This window comes from Petromyzon marinus, chromosome 13, assembly GCF_048934315.1.
Source record: "Petromyzon marinus isolate PM22_M1 ecotype Great Lakes invasive population chromosome 13, UKy_Petmar_22M1.pri1.0, whole genome shotgun sequence".
Classification (NCBI taxonomy): Eukaryota; Metazoa; Chordata; class Hyperoartia; order Petromyzontiformes; family Petromyzontidae; genus Petromyzon; species Petromyzon marinus.
In genome coordinates, this window is record NC_133679.1 from 14,056,925 (window position 1) to 14,069,598 (window position 12,674).

A 12,674-nucleotide genomic window follows, 5' to 3' on the forward strand; every position below is an offset into this window, starting at 1 on the left:
CTGTACCCCCTACTGTGCCAACTTGCTGCATTTTAGCTGCCCGGCGCTCCGCTCGTTGTCGTGAGCGTCGCTCCTCTGCCCTCCGTTATTGCTGGATGGCGACTGCCTCCAACTGCCCAGTAGCAGCGTCCTCCACGAGCCTCCTTCACAGAGCTCCACATCCTCCCGTACCGCATCAGTCCATCTCTTCTCCAGCCCATGTCGTGCCCGTTTAGACCCCTCTATGCGGCCCAACAGAAGCTGCTTGGGCATGCGGTGGCTAGGCATGCGGGCTACATGACCCAGCCAACGCAGTCATACCTGCCGGAGGCGTTCACTGATGGGAATGTGTCCATATCGTTCAAGGATTTGTGAGCTCCTCACACAATCCAGCCTGGTTAAACCCAGGATGGATCATAGGCAGGCCAGCCTGAATGTTGCTAACTGCCGGAGATGTTCCATTCGAGGCGTCCACGTTTGACAAGCGTAGATAAGGGAGGGCATGACTGTGGCCGAGAAGACTCGAAGCTTCGTGCGGAGCGACAGACCAGGTAGCTCCCACACAGCATTACGCAGCCTATGATAAGATAATGCCGCCCGACTGATTTGGAGTGAGACCTCTGCTGTCAAACCGAAGCTGGTCATAAGCACACTGTCCAGGTATGGGAAACTCTCCACTCTCTCCACAACTGTTCCATCACCAATGGGGAGCTGAGAGAGTGGAGTGTTTGGTGGCACAAAATACCAAGGCAGGTGCTTGGTTTTGGCGGGGCTGATGGGAAGACACACTCCAGGTCGAGCAGCAGCGGCTCCAACTCCTCCTACGAGGGCTTATTTGGGTGTTTCCACTACCACTGTGTAGAAACACCACTATAATCCCTTTCTCGCTACACCACCTACTTTGCAGGTACTCGCTAACAACACCGCTCCCCGAGTCTTGTCAACAGCCCGTAACCACGTGCAGCCACTGCCCTCTGGCGGACGGAGCTCCCCACTTGGCTCCCTTCTTTCTCGTGCTGCCGATGTTGGACGCAGATTCAATGGCTCCACGCGTTCGCATTCAGCTGGTCAGGCCAGAGACGGCGGAGTTCGTCGTCGTCGTCGCTGTGATGTCTCCTACGTACTCGTGGCTCGGGTCGTTGCCTCGTTGCACGTTCTACTGCGGTCTCCGTGATCGATGGCCACTTGCGGCTGCTGGAGAGTTTTTTTTGTTAAATCATTTTTATGTTCAATTCGTGCGTCAGGCATCTCGCGTCCGCTGCCATGCTTTGTGCAGTTGGATGCCGTTTCGGGGAGCTTCGTGGATGATCAAACCCCAGGGGATCTTCTGCATTGGGCTCGTCTCGAACATCCATAATTGCTGATGTTCACGCAAATCGCAATGGAGGCCGTGTGGGATCGGTTTTATTTTTCCCATTACCTCCTGTAACCGCATCTTCACAAAACTACAAGCCCGGTTCGATTATACCGAGGAACGCTTCACAAAAAAATACAGCAAAGATATTCATTCAGCTTTGTAAGCGAACCGTGTCCGTCTGCAGGTCGCGTGTGTGCAAGGGGTAAAGGTTTGGGTGCTGCTTGGAAGATCGAGACGACGTCTTGGGTGAGCGTGGAAGAGTAGGCCAAATACCACCGCAGAGCTCCCTCTCTCTCTGTGTCAAGTGGAGGGGCCTGCGAGTACTTTGCCTTTAACATCCTGAGAGACGAGGGCGCGTGACGCACCACGCACTCGGCTTACCGGTTCGCGCTCCGGTAATCGATTGTGAATCCGGGTAGGGGCCATCCATTAAGTACGCATGGAGGGGGGGGGGGTCTATTGACCATGTACGCATAGGAAACGGGGGGGTGGGCGGTGAAGCCTCGATCATAATTTGTCTGCAATGGCCTTCGACATGAGTTAGATAGTCCGGCGGTGAACTATCTGTTTGTTTAAACACGTTAATATTATTAATCCTTGATCGTTTCTGCGTCGATTGAATATCGGCCGTTCTATAGGATTCGGGGAGGGGGGGTGAGTCAAAAGTCCGCGTGCGTACAGGGTGTGGTCAAGTTTTGACAGATTTTTGCGCACCTACTCAATGGATGTCTCCCTAACCGGGTTGTCGTTTGACAGGCAAGCCCGCGCCTGGCGGGTGAGACACCGCGTGTCGAAATCGGTACAATTCGTGTTGCTTGTGATGAAACCATTGCTTGCTGATGAGGTACAGAACAATTAACACACAGTGCGTGCACTTATTTTCTTATCCTGTATGTGCACGTGGAAGAGACAACTTAGAGCGACGCCAGTGGTGGTTTTGTGTGACCGTGTGATTTTGTGTGATTATGTGTGATCATGTGTTTGTGATTGTGTGTGATTGTGTGTGATTGTGATTGTGTGTGATTGATTGTGTGTGACTGTGTGTGAGTGTGTGATTGTGATTGTGTGTGATTGTGTGATTGATTGTGTGCGATTGATTTTGCGTGATTGTGTGTGATTTTGTGTGATTGTGTGTGATTGTGATTGTGTGTGATTGTGATTGTGTGTGATTGTGATTGTCGACGCGTCCCCCGTCACGTGCCCACCCCCGCCAGCCACCAGAGGTCGCTACATCTCACAACAACGCTAAAGCTAGGCGAATGGGACTGTTTTCTGGCAGTATACAAAGTATTAAAAGAAAAAGTAAGAATATGTTGTACCCTTCTGTTAATAGAGCAGGGGGTGTTAAGATGTTCAAACACTAAATAGAAACCTTTAGCAAAGGATCATGTTGCTGCATTAATCGCACACGGTGCTTGTGGTGAACATGCAAGCAAACATGGCCCTGATGTGTCATTAAATATGGCATTGTCTTTACTAATAATGTAACTATAATGTAGTACACATTGTCTTACCAGAGGCAATAGCCTTCTTGAAGGGCTGGTCTCACCAGCGTCAGATCAGAGAACGCCGAAGCTGTTGATTCTGCACCATCAACACAACACACACGAGCAGACGAGACGCGTGAGCACATGAGAAGTTTATTTTATGTTACGAACTTACGGGAGTGCATGATCTCGCCATCTCCATCGCGACCATTGAGACCTCTCGTCGCCAGTGCAGACACATTCACAGGTAAAGACAAAGATCCCCCGTGTAACCTTATGGCGGAACGGCACACGAGGGGGTGGGTGGTCACCAGCACCACACCCAGCCGCCTTTGTCTCCCCAGTGGCGATGTTTTTACGCACCGCACCAGGTACTCGTTTGAGGCTGAGTCGACCTAGGGGAGGCCCAGGACCGGTTCAGATAATTCGTCACCGGTGTTGGTGACCGTGAGCGGGAATCGAAGTCGGATCGCTCGGTTCGTTGTGCAGCGCGCTAACCACTGCGCCACCGCTCCCCCACTACACTACCAACAACAACCGCCATTCGCCACTCAGTGGCGGTGACGTCAACACGGTGCCTGTGCCAGGCTAGGTGCACTTTGAGGTCACGTGAAGTGTCGAAGGCGCGCTGGCAGGATGTCACGAGATAGACCCAGGTGCCATAGGTTGAATGACATGACTGGCAGATGCACCAGCTACTTTGCCAACTTGCTGCATTTTATCCGCCCGGCGTTCGTTGTTGTGAGCGTCGCTCTTCCGTTGCTGGAGGGCGACTGCCTCCAACTGCCCAGTCGCAGCGTCCTTCACGAGTCTCCACCAAAGAGGCCGATCTTGACACCGCTGGTTCCAATCTTCGGCAAGTCCACTCAGCTCCATATCCTCCCGTACCGCATCGGCTCCATCTCTTCTCCAGCCCTTGTCGAGCCCGTTTAGCGCCCTAAGCTGCTTGGGCGTGCAGTGGCTTGCCATGCGAACTACATGACCCAGCCAACGCAGCATTTGCCTGCCGGAGGAGCTGATGGAAATGTGTCCACACCTTTCCGGGTTTTTGTGAGCTCCTCACGCAATCCGGGCTGATTAAACCCAGGATGGATCGTAGGCAGGCCAGCCTGAATGTTTCTAACCGGCGCAGGTGTTCCATTAGAGAGGTTCCGGTTTCGCAATCATAGAGAAGGGAGGGCATAGCTGTGGCCGAGAAGACCCGAAGCGTTACGCAGCCGATTGAAAGACAATGCCGCTCTACCCATTCGGAGTGAGACCTCTGCTGTCAAAGCGGAGCTGCTTTCAAACGACTCTACGACAAATGCACACCCACACAGTCATACAGTGAGGGAACACAAGTATTTGATCCCCTGCTGATTTTGTACGTTTGCCCACTGACAAAGAAATGATCAGTCTATAATTTTAATGGTAGGTTTATTTGAACAGTGAGAGACAGAATAACAAAAAATCCAGAAAAACGCATCTCAAAGATGTTATAAATTGATTTGCATTTTAATGAGGGAAATAAGTATTTGACCCCTTAGCAAAACATGACTTAGTACTTGGTGGCAAAACCCTTGTTGGCAATCACAGAAGTCAGACGTTTCTTGTAGTTGGCCACGAGGTTTGCACACATCTCAGGAGGGATTTTGTCCCACTCCTCTTTGCAGATCTTCTCCAAGTCATTAAGGTTTCGAGGCTGACGTTTGCCAACTCGAACCTTCAGCTCCCTCCACAGATTTTCTATGGGATTAAGGTCTGGAGACTGGCTAGGCCACTCCAGGACCTAAATGTGCTTATTCTTGAGCCACTCCTTTATTGCCTTGGCCGTGTGTTTTGGGTCATTGTCCTGCTGGAATACCCATCCACGACCCATTTTCAATGCCCTGGCTGAGGAAAGGAGGTTCTCAACCAAGATTTGACGGTAAATGGCCCTGTCCATCGTCCATTTGATGTGGTGAAGTTGTCCTGTCCCCTTAACAGACAAACACCCCCACAACACTTTCACCCAGTTGTCCTCTGAATCATTTAGATGTTCATTGGGAAACTTCAGACGGGCATGCATATGTGCTTTCTTGAGCAGGGGGACCTTGCGGGCGCTGCAGGATTCAGTCCTTCACGGTGTAGTGTGTTACCAATTGTTTTCTTGGTGACGATGGTCCCAGCTGCCTTGAGATCATTGACAAGATCCTCCCGTGTAGTTCTGGGCTGATTCCTCACCGTTCTCATGATCATTGCAACTCCACGAGATGAGATCTTGCATGGAGCCCCAGGCCGAGGTAGATTGACAGTTATTTTGTGTTTCTTCCATTTGCGAATAATCGCACCAACTGTTGTCACCTTCTCACCAAGCTGCTTGGCAATGGTCTTGTAGCCCATTCCAGCCTTGTGTAGGTCTACAATCTTGTCCCTGACATCCTTGGAGAGCTCTTTGGTCTTGGCCATGGTGGAGAGTTTGGAATCTGATTGATTGCTTCTGTGGACATTAGGAGCACTCCCTTTAAGAGTGTGCTCATAATCTCAGCTCGTTACCTGTATAAAAGACACCTGGGAGCCAGAAATCTTTCTGATTGAGAGGGGGTCAAATACTTATTTCCCTCACTAAAATGCAAATCAATTTATAACATTTTTGAGATGCGTTTTTCTGGATTTTTTGTTGTTGTTCTGTCTCTCACTGTTCAAATAAACCTACCTTTAAAATTATAGACTGATCATTTCTTTGTCAGTGGGCAAACGTACAAAATCAGCAGGAGATCAAATACTTTTTTTCCCTCACTGTATACACGTACAGTAAGCTCTCTTCCACACACATTCCCTATTTCTCAGTCATGCACACGTAAAGTGTCTCTCACACTCCTTCACACACTCTCTCCCTCACTGTCTCTCACCCTATCTCACACACTCCCTCACACTCTCACACACACACACTCTCTCTCACACTTCCACACTCTCTCTCTCACCACCACTACTACAGCAAACATGACCACCAAGAGAATGGGTGCTGGTGAGGGAGCTGCAGACGCAAAGAAGGCGAGAGGGTGAGCCGCAGAAGAGGTTTGCCAGAATTTCACAACGCCCCCAGGCACCAAAGCCTGAGCCCAAACAGAGAAGAAAGCTGCTGCCCCCAAGAAGGAGAAGACCCCCAAGAAGGCTGCGGAGGAGAAGGCTAAGGAGACGAAGGGGAAGGGCACGGACGACGAGCAACCCAAGCAGGATGCAGACAAAAGCCAGCGACTCCAAGCGAAGCTCATTCTCAGCTCGTCCGCTTTACCGAGTCTGTGACATCCCCATATTCCTGTACAGTTGCCCTTTTTGAAAATGTTATTATTACAGATTTCAAACCCGCTTCTAGGCTTACCCACCTCGTAATTTGTTCCATTAGTTAAGGCTGCAACAGACCTGAGCATTCCTTGTGAGAAAGGCCCATCGCCAAGGAGAGTATCTTCGGCCCAGTGTCCATGACGCTATTTTTCGATCTCGCTTTGTGTTAGGCCAGTTGGAACGCTCAGGAACGCTGATTATTCAGACTTCTAAATGTGTTGTAAGACAGTTTAGAGTTTAGACAGCACATCGGCAGTGCAAACATTCCCACCATGCAGCATTATTAACCAGTAGTTTCTCATTATTAAGTACATTTTAAGATCGGTACACAACCAATTGGCATGACATCCTTTTTTTAACTGTGATAACTTACTTTTTTGTCAAATTTAAATTTAACAGTGGGGTGTTTTAAAAAGAAGAATGATTATTTTCCTTCCCATTATGGTGGTGTCGAGATGATGGCTTTATTTTTAGCTGCATTGTTGTTCTTTCGTGGTTTAAACGGCAGCTTAGGAATGTAATTTGCATAAATTGTGGTTTAAATGCATGTGTGCGCAAGGCAGTCTAAAATGAAAGTTACAATTTTACATTTATATGGGTTGGTAATGAATGCAGAATTTTACGTGAAATTTTACGTAATTTTGTCATTGGAAATAAAATGTTTCTTGACAATGCATTATTCTCTTAGTCAAATGCCATTCTGCTATAATGTTAGTTTCAGTCACCGATCATCCCAACACTCAACATATCTGTTAGAAATGCCTGGAAAATATTTACTGGATCCGTTACAATAAATTAAATGTGGATGTTTCCTCTCTCTCACACTGTCTCTCACTCTCAGACTCTCACTCTCTCTCTCACACTCCCTCATACTCTTACTTTCTCTCTAACACACGCTCTTTTTCACACTCTCTCTCACACACACTTACTCTCACTCTCTCTCGCTCCGAGGCTGCAGGAACGTGTCCCTGAAGAGTGCCCCGAACAAAGCGCTCTACACGTGGCTGTGTCAAGGCGCTGCATTCCCGGGACCTGGCCGACCTACCGGCCGCCCCCCAGCGGAAACAGATGTACAAGTCTCCCGTAGCCAAACGCTGCGGTGACCTCCAGTGGAGATTGGCACACTCCACGTTACCATCGGCCGTGTGGCTCAGCCGAATCTCGCGAGGGGCACCAGACTTGGTGCATTTCCTGTGGTGCCAGGGAGGATCTGCCCCACCGGTACTTACGCTGCCAGCGGCTCAAACCAATGTTCCGCCTTTTGGGGGATATCTTCAGGAAACTGGGGGTGCCCTTCTACAACAGCAGCTTCGTATATGGGGGTGGTGCATTACCTGGCTAACAAGCGCCATGACCTCGCCAACTTCGCCTGTGCTCAGGCGAAGGTGGCGGTGTGCAGAACGAGGTAAAAAGATGCTGCAAGGTGACACTGACGGCTGCTCTGTGCTGGCAGTGTTCAGGGGTCTGCTCAAGGCGCGGCTCCGGCTGGAGCACGCCGCGTACCACACACACGTGTCGGTGATGTGCAGCGCGTCTTCTTCGAACGCTGGGGAGCCGGACAAGCCCCTCTCTGTACCAGCGTGGACGGCACCCTCCACGTGTTCACCTTCTGAAGCGCTCGCTCGTCAACGTGGCGTGCGCGATGAACACCACCACGTGGCTTCTCTTTCGTGTTGTGCGAGGTGAATTTAGCGGCACAGCGCGTGGATGAAGAGTGCTTGTGTATTTGTGTTGCTGGTGACTTTGTGTATTTGTGTTGCTGGTGACTTTGTGTATCTGTGTTGCTGGTGACTTTGTGTGTTTGTGTTGCTGGTGACTTTGTGTATCTGTGTTGCTGGTGACTTTGTGTGTTTGTGTTGCTGGTGACTTTGTGTGTTTGTGTTGCTGGTGACTTTGTGTGTTTGTGTTGCTGGTGACTTTGTGTATTTGTGTTGCTGGTGACTTTGTGTATTTGTGTTGCTGGTGACTTTGTGTATCTGTGTTGCTGGTGACTTTGTGTGTGTTGCTGGTGACTTTGTGTATTTGTGTTGCTGGCGACTTTGTTTGTTTGTGTTGCTGGTGACTTTGTGTGTTTGTGTTGCTGGTGACTTTGTGTATTTGTGTTGCTGGTGAATTTGTGTGTTTGTGTTGCTGGTGACTTTGTGTGTTTGTGTTGTTGGTGACTTTGAGTGTTTGTGTTGCTGGTGAATTTGTGTGTTTGTGTTGCTGGTGACTTTGTGTATTTGTGTTGCTGGTGATTTTGTGTGTTTGTGTTGTTGGTGACTTTGTGTGTTTGTGTTGCTGGTGACTTTGTGTGTTTGTGTTGCTGGTGACTTTGTGTATTTGTGTTGCTGGTGACTTTGTGTGTTTGTGTTGCTGGTGACTTTGTGTATTTGTGTTGCTGGTGACTTTGTGTGTTTGTGTTGCTGGTGACTTTGTGTATTTGTGTTGCTGGTGACTTTGTGTATTTGTGTTGCTGGTGACTTTGTGTGTTTGTGTTGCTGGTGACTTTGTGTGTTTGTGTTGTTGGTGACTTTGTGTGTTTGTGTTGCTGGTGACTTTGTGTGTTTGTGTTGCTGGTGACTTTGTGTGTTTGTGTTGCTGGTGACTTTGTGTTTGTGTTGCTGGTGACTTTGTGTGTTTGTGTTGCTGGTGACTTTGTGTGGTGTTTGTGTTGCTGGTGACTTTGTGTGTTTGTGTTGCTGGTGACTTTGTGTGTTTGTGTTGCTGGTGACTTTGTGTATTTGTGTTGCTGGTGACTTTGTGTGTTTGTGTTGCTGGTGACTTTGTGTATTTGTGTTGCTGGTGACTTTGTGTATTTGTGTTGCTGGTGACTTTGTGTGTTTGTGTTGCTGGTGACTTTGTGTGTTTGTGTTGTTGGTGACTTTGTGTGTTTGTGTTGCTGGTGACTTTGTGTGTTTGTGTTGCTGGTGACTTTGTGCATTTGTGTTGCTGGTGATTTTGTGTGTTTGTGTTGTTGGTGACTTTGTGTGTTTGTGTTGCTGGTGACTTTGTATGTTTGTGTTGCTGGTGACTTTGTGTGTTTGTGTTGCTGGTGACTTTGTGTGTTTGTGTTCTATCTCACACACTCTCTATCTCTCTATCTCTCACACTCTCTATCTCTTACACTCTCTATCTCACACACTCTCACACTCTCTATCTCTCACACTCTCTATCTCTTACACTCTCTATCTCTCACACTCTATCTCACACTCTCTATTTCTCACACTCTATCTCACACTCTCTCTCACACTCTCTATCTCTCTATCTCTCACACTCTCTATCTCTAACACTCTCTATCTCTAACACTCTATCTCACACTCTCTATTTCTCACACTCTATCTCACACTCTCTCTCTCTCACACTCTCTATCTCTCTATCTCTCACACTCTCTATCTCTAACACTCTCTATCTCTAACACTCTCTATCTTTCACACTCTCACACTCTCACTCTCTATCTCTCACACTCTATCTCTCACACTCTCACGCTCTATCTCTCACACTCTCTATATCTCACACTCTCTATCTCACACACTTACTCTCACACTCTCTATCTCACACTCTCTCTATCTCTCACTCTCTCTATCTCTCACACTCTCTATCTCTCACACTCTCTATCTCTCACTCTCTATCTCTCACACTCTCTATCTCTCACACTCTCACACTCTCTATCTCTCACACTCTCACACTCTCTATCTCACACTCTCTATCTCTCACACTCTCTCTCTCTCCATCTGCCACCGCCCGGAGGCCGTCGTTCTCTTGCGCCATCTCTCGGCTGTCACTTGCACAACGCGGTCAGTGAATGGCCGCATTTGTCGCATTATAAGACGCAACCCTTCCCCCTTGTGTCATTCTAGAAAAAGTTGGTGGGGGTGGGGAGCGGGGGTGCGTCTTATAATCCGGTAGTTGTGCGCCTTGTGGTCACCACGTTTTACAAGTTGGCAACACATCTACCCGCTGATGTACAATCACCCGCAACATTCGCCCATGAAAGCCTTGGCAGGAGGGTCCTGCTGCCATTTGGGATGTTTCGTTAAATTCCATTTTCGTTGACACCGAGTCGCTGCGAAGAAGCTAAATGAGACGACACCTTCCGTTGTGTTGAAGCGTCTTCTACAAAACAGGGTCCTTGCCAACACTGTAAATATCTAGCAGCTCACCGTCATCGGCATCGGCGAGCCTGGCTGCTGATGGGACGATGAAAGTCGAAGTCTTGCTTGCTGAAGGTAAACCCATTCACGGAAACGACCGTGCACGATTGATGTGGGAACGAGGCGCGCTGCCAGATGACTTAACCCCGTTAAGCTCGCGAGTGTTTGCCTTCATGTGGGAGTTAGACCTGAGAATCCGGGGCTGTGGCAGCCGAGCTTGCTTAGAGGCAGTGCCGGATTATCCCAGTAGCAACAGTAGCTACACGTATAGTAGCTACGGGCCCCGCACTTTCAAGGGCCCCACGCGAAATGCTTTCAAGCTATCAATTCCGAATCAGTGATTCTGCACTTGCTCTATTACTATAGTACTATACCGCCTTCAACTTTTTTGAACGACCGGGTGTTTATAAGGTTAGCGATTTGTCGTATTATCTGGCTGTATAGAAAATGAACAAATACTATTACTTTACTATGCAAGTAAAAAAATGTGTTTTAATATTTGTGTGTTTTTTTTTATCTAGGGCCCCTTTATAACATATGCTACAGCTTAATCCGTCACTGCTTAGAGGGGATACCACTCAAAGCATCGCCGTACAGACGGGTTCACGATCCCCCTTGCTGTACTGCCACCTGCTCACATACCTCGTCGGGGAGTTTCACGAATCTCGGTGCGATCCACCCACCCTCGGCTCCTAAGCGTTCGCTCGGCCGAGAGAGAGAGAGAGAAAAACATCTCTTACTCGAGTGCATATAAAATATGCACGACGTTTCGGGCAATGACTTTTCTTGAGCGCGATTAAGAGGAGCCATTTTCCCGAAACGTCAGCTATTCTCTGCTTATTTATTTCCCTTGAGGTTATAATTTGTGCTTGTGCACCACAGCCAACGCAGCGTAAACTATAAAACTATTAAATCTTTTAAATGTAACCAGTTAAGGCCCACTGAGCGATGTAGCTCCTTCTCAGAAGCGAATTGGCTATCACAAATTATAGTTCAACGAAGTGACTTATCACGCGGACATTCACAACAGCCAAATACTCTAAACGCGTGGTGATGTTGATTCTAAACGTTGAGGAAAAATAACCCGGGGGGACCGGGAAAAAAATCCACGCGACCACGCGGAGAGAGAGAGACACGCAAACTCCAAATATACAGCAGCAGCAGGCGTCAGGGTCGGCATCGAACCTACGACATCCTGTATACCAGGCGAGGTAGTTAACATCTCCTAGCCACCGTGATAATGATGAGAAAGACACGCAAACTCCAAATATACAGCAGGCGTCAGGATGGAACCCACGACCTCCTATATACCAGGCGAGGTAGTTAACATCTCATAGCCACAAACATCTGCTCCTCTTTTGTTTGTGACTGAATGCAAGATGTGGGAATTCCTCATTACTATGGACGGCGGCGGCGGCGGGGGGGGGTAGGTACGGTCGACTGGTAGAGCCACTCACTCACTGTCCCCCCTCGCAGCGAGGCAACGATTGGGCTGTGCTAGACGGGTGAAGTGGGCAGACCGCATTCCTCTGGCGCGAGCAAACGCGCACCGACCATTCCACGTTCATCGATTTACTGGTGCCAGGCGCCGTTAAAGAATCCTGCGCGCGCGTTCCCTTCCCATTGTCGCGATGGTTATGATTGTTATTATTACTGCTACGAGCTTGTTTGCCCGTTCCAGGACGGAAGCTGTAACATTTACGGAAAAATGTAGCAGAGTGTATAATTGTATCTTGTGTAAATTTAATATGGCAGTGAATCTTGCACAAGAGTATGTCATCAAACACTTCGCTGCAGGTCACTGCAGCATTGTATATATCTGACCTTAAATTTGTTCAAATTCACTGCTCTGATACTTTATTCTTTTCTGCTTTCGGTCGCTGGGGTTGGAATAAATGGGAATTAGATACAATATCTGGAAAATCACCAATAAATGTCTATTAAACCGTAATGTAGAAGCATAAATTAGACTTACCTTTTGTCTCAAGTGCTGAAGAAATAAATAAAGACACCAAATCCACTTTGTTGCTGCGTATAATTATTTAATAGATTCACTTTCAATAAAGAAACGGCGAATTTGCGAAAAAAAATGTTTCATTACGCTCGATCTTCTGCGTGAGTGTAAAAATCCACCCGCTCATGAATATTAATGACGGGGGGGTGTGGCATGTGGAGTGACGTCACGCGCGTTACACACAAACAGACATCCTTGCCTCATTATATAGGACGCGTCTAGCCTCTGCCGTGGTATCCAGCGAGGCGACACCTCCAATTAGCACGGTTGGATACGTATGGTGTGAATGACGTTCAACATACGGCGCGGACGTCCAGACTAAACACCTGGACGCAAACATCATTGCACCACCTCCACTTTGAAGACACTTGCGTAACCATCTCATTCACTAAGTCACTCGC

The 12,674-nt window shown here is 48.4% G+C and overlaps 1 long non-coding RNA gene across 1 annotated transcript; it reads left to right on the forward strand.

The window, feature by feature from the left end:
- Nucleotides 1-291: 291 nt before the first annotated feature.
- On the forward strand, nucleotides 292-12,279 carry LOC142924438 (uncharacterized). The gene is made up of 2 exons (XR_012941661.1): nucleotides 292-1,582; nucleotides 7,085-12,279. It is a non-coding gene; the product is annotated as an uncharacterized LOC142924438 (long non-coding RNA).
- Nucleotides 12,280-12,674: the final 395 nt, after the last annotated feature.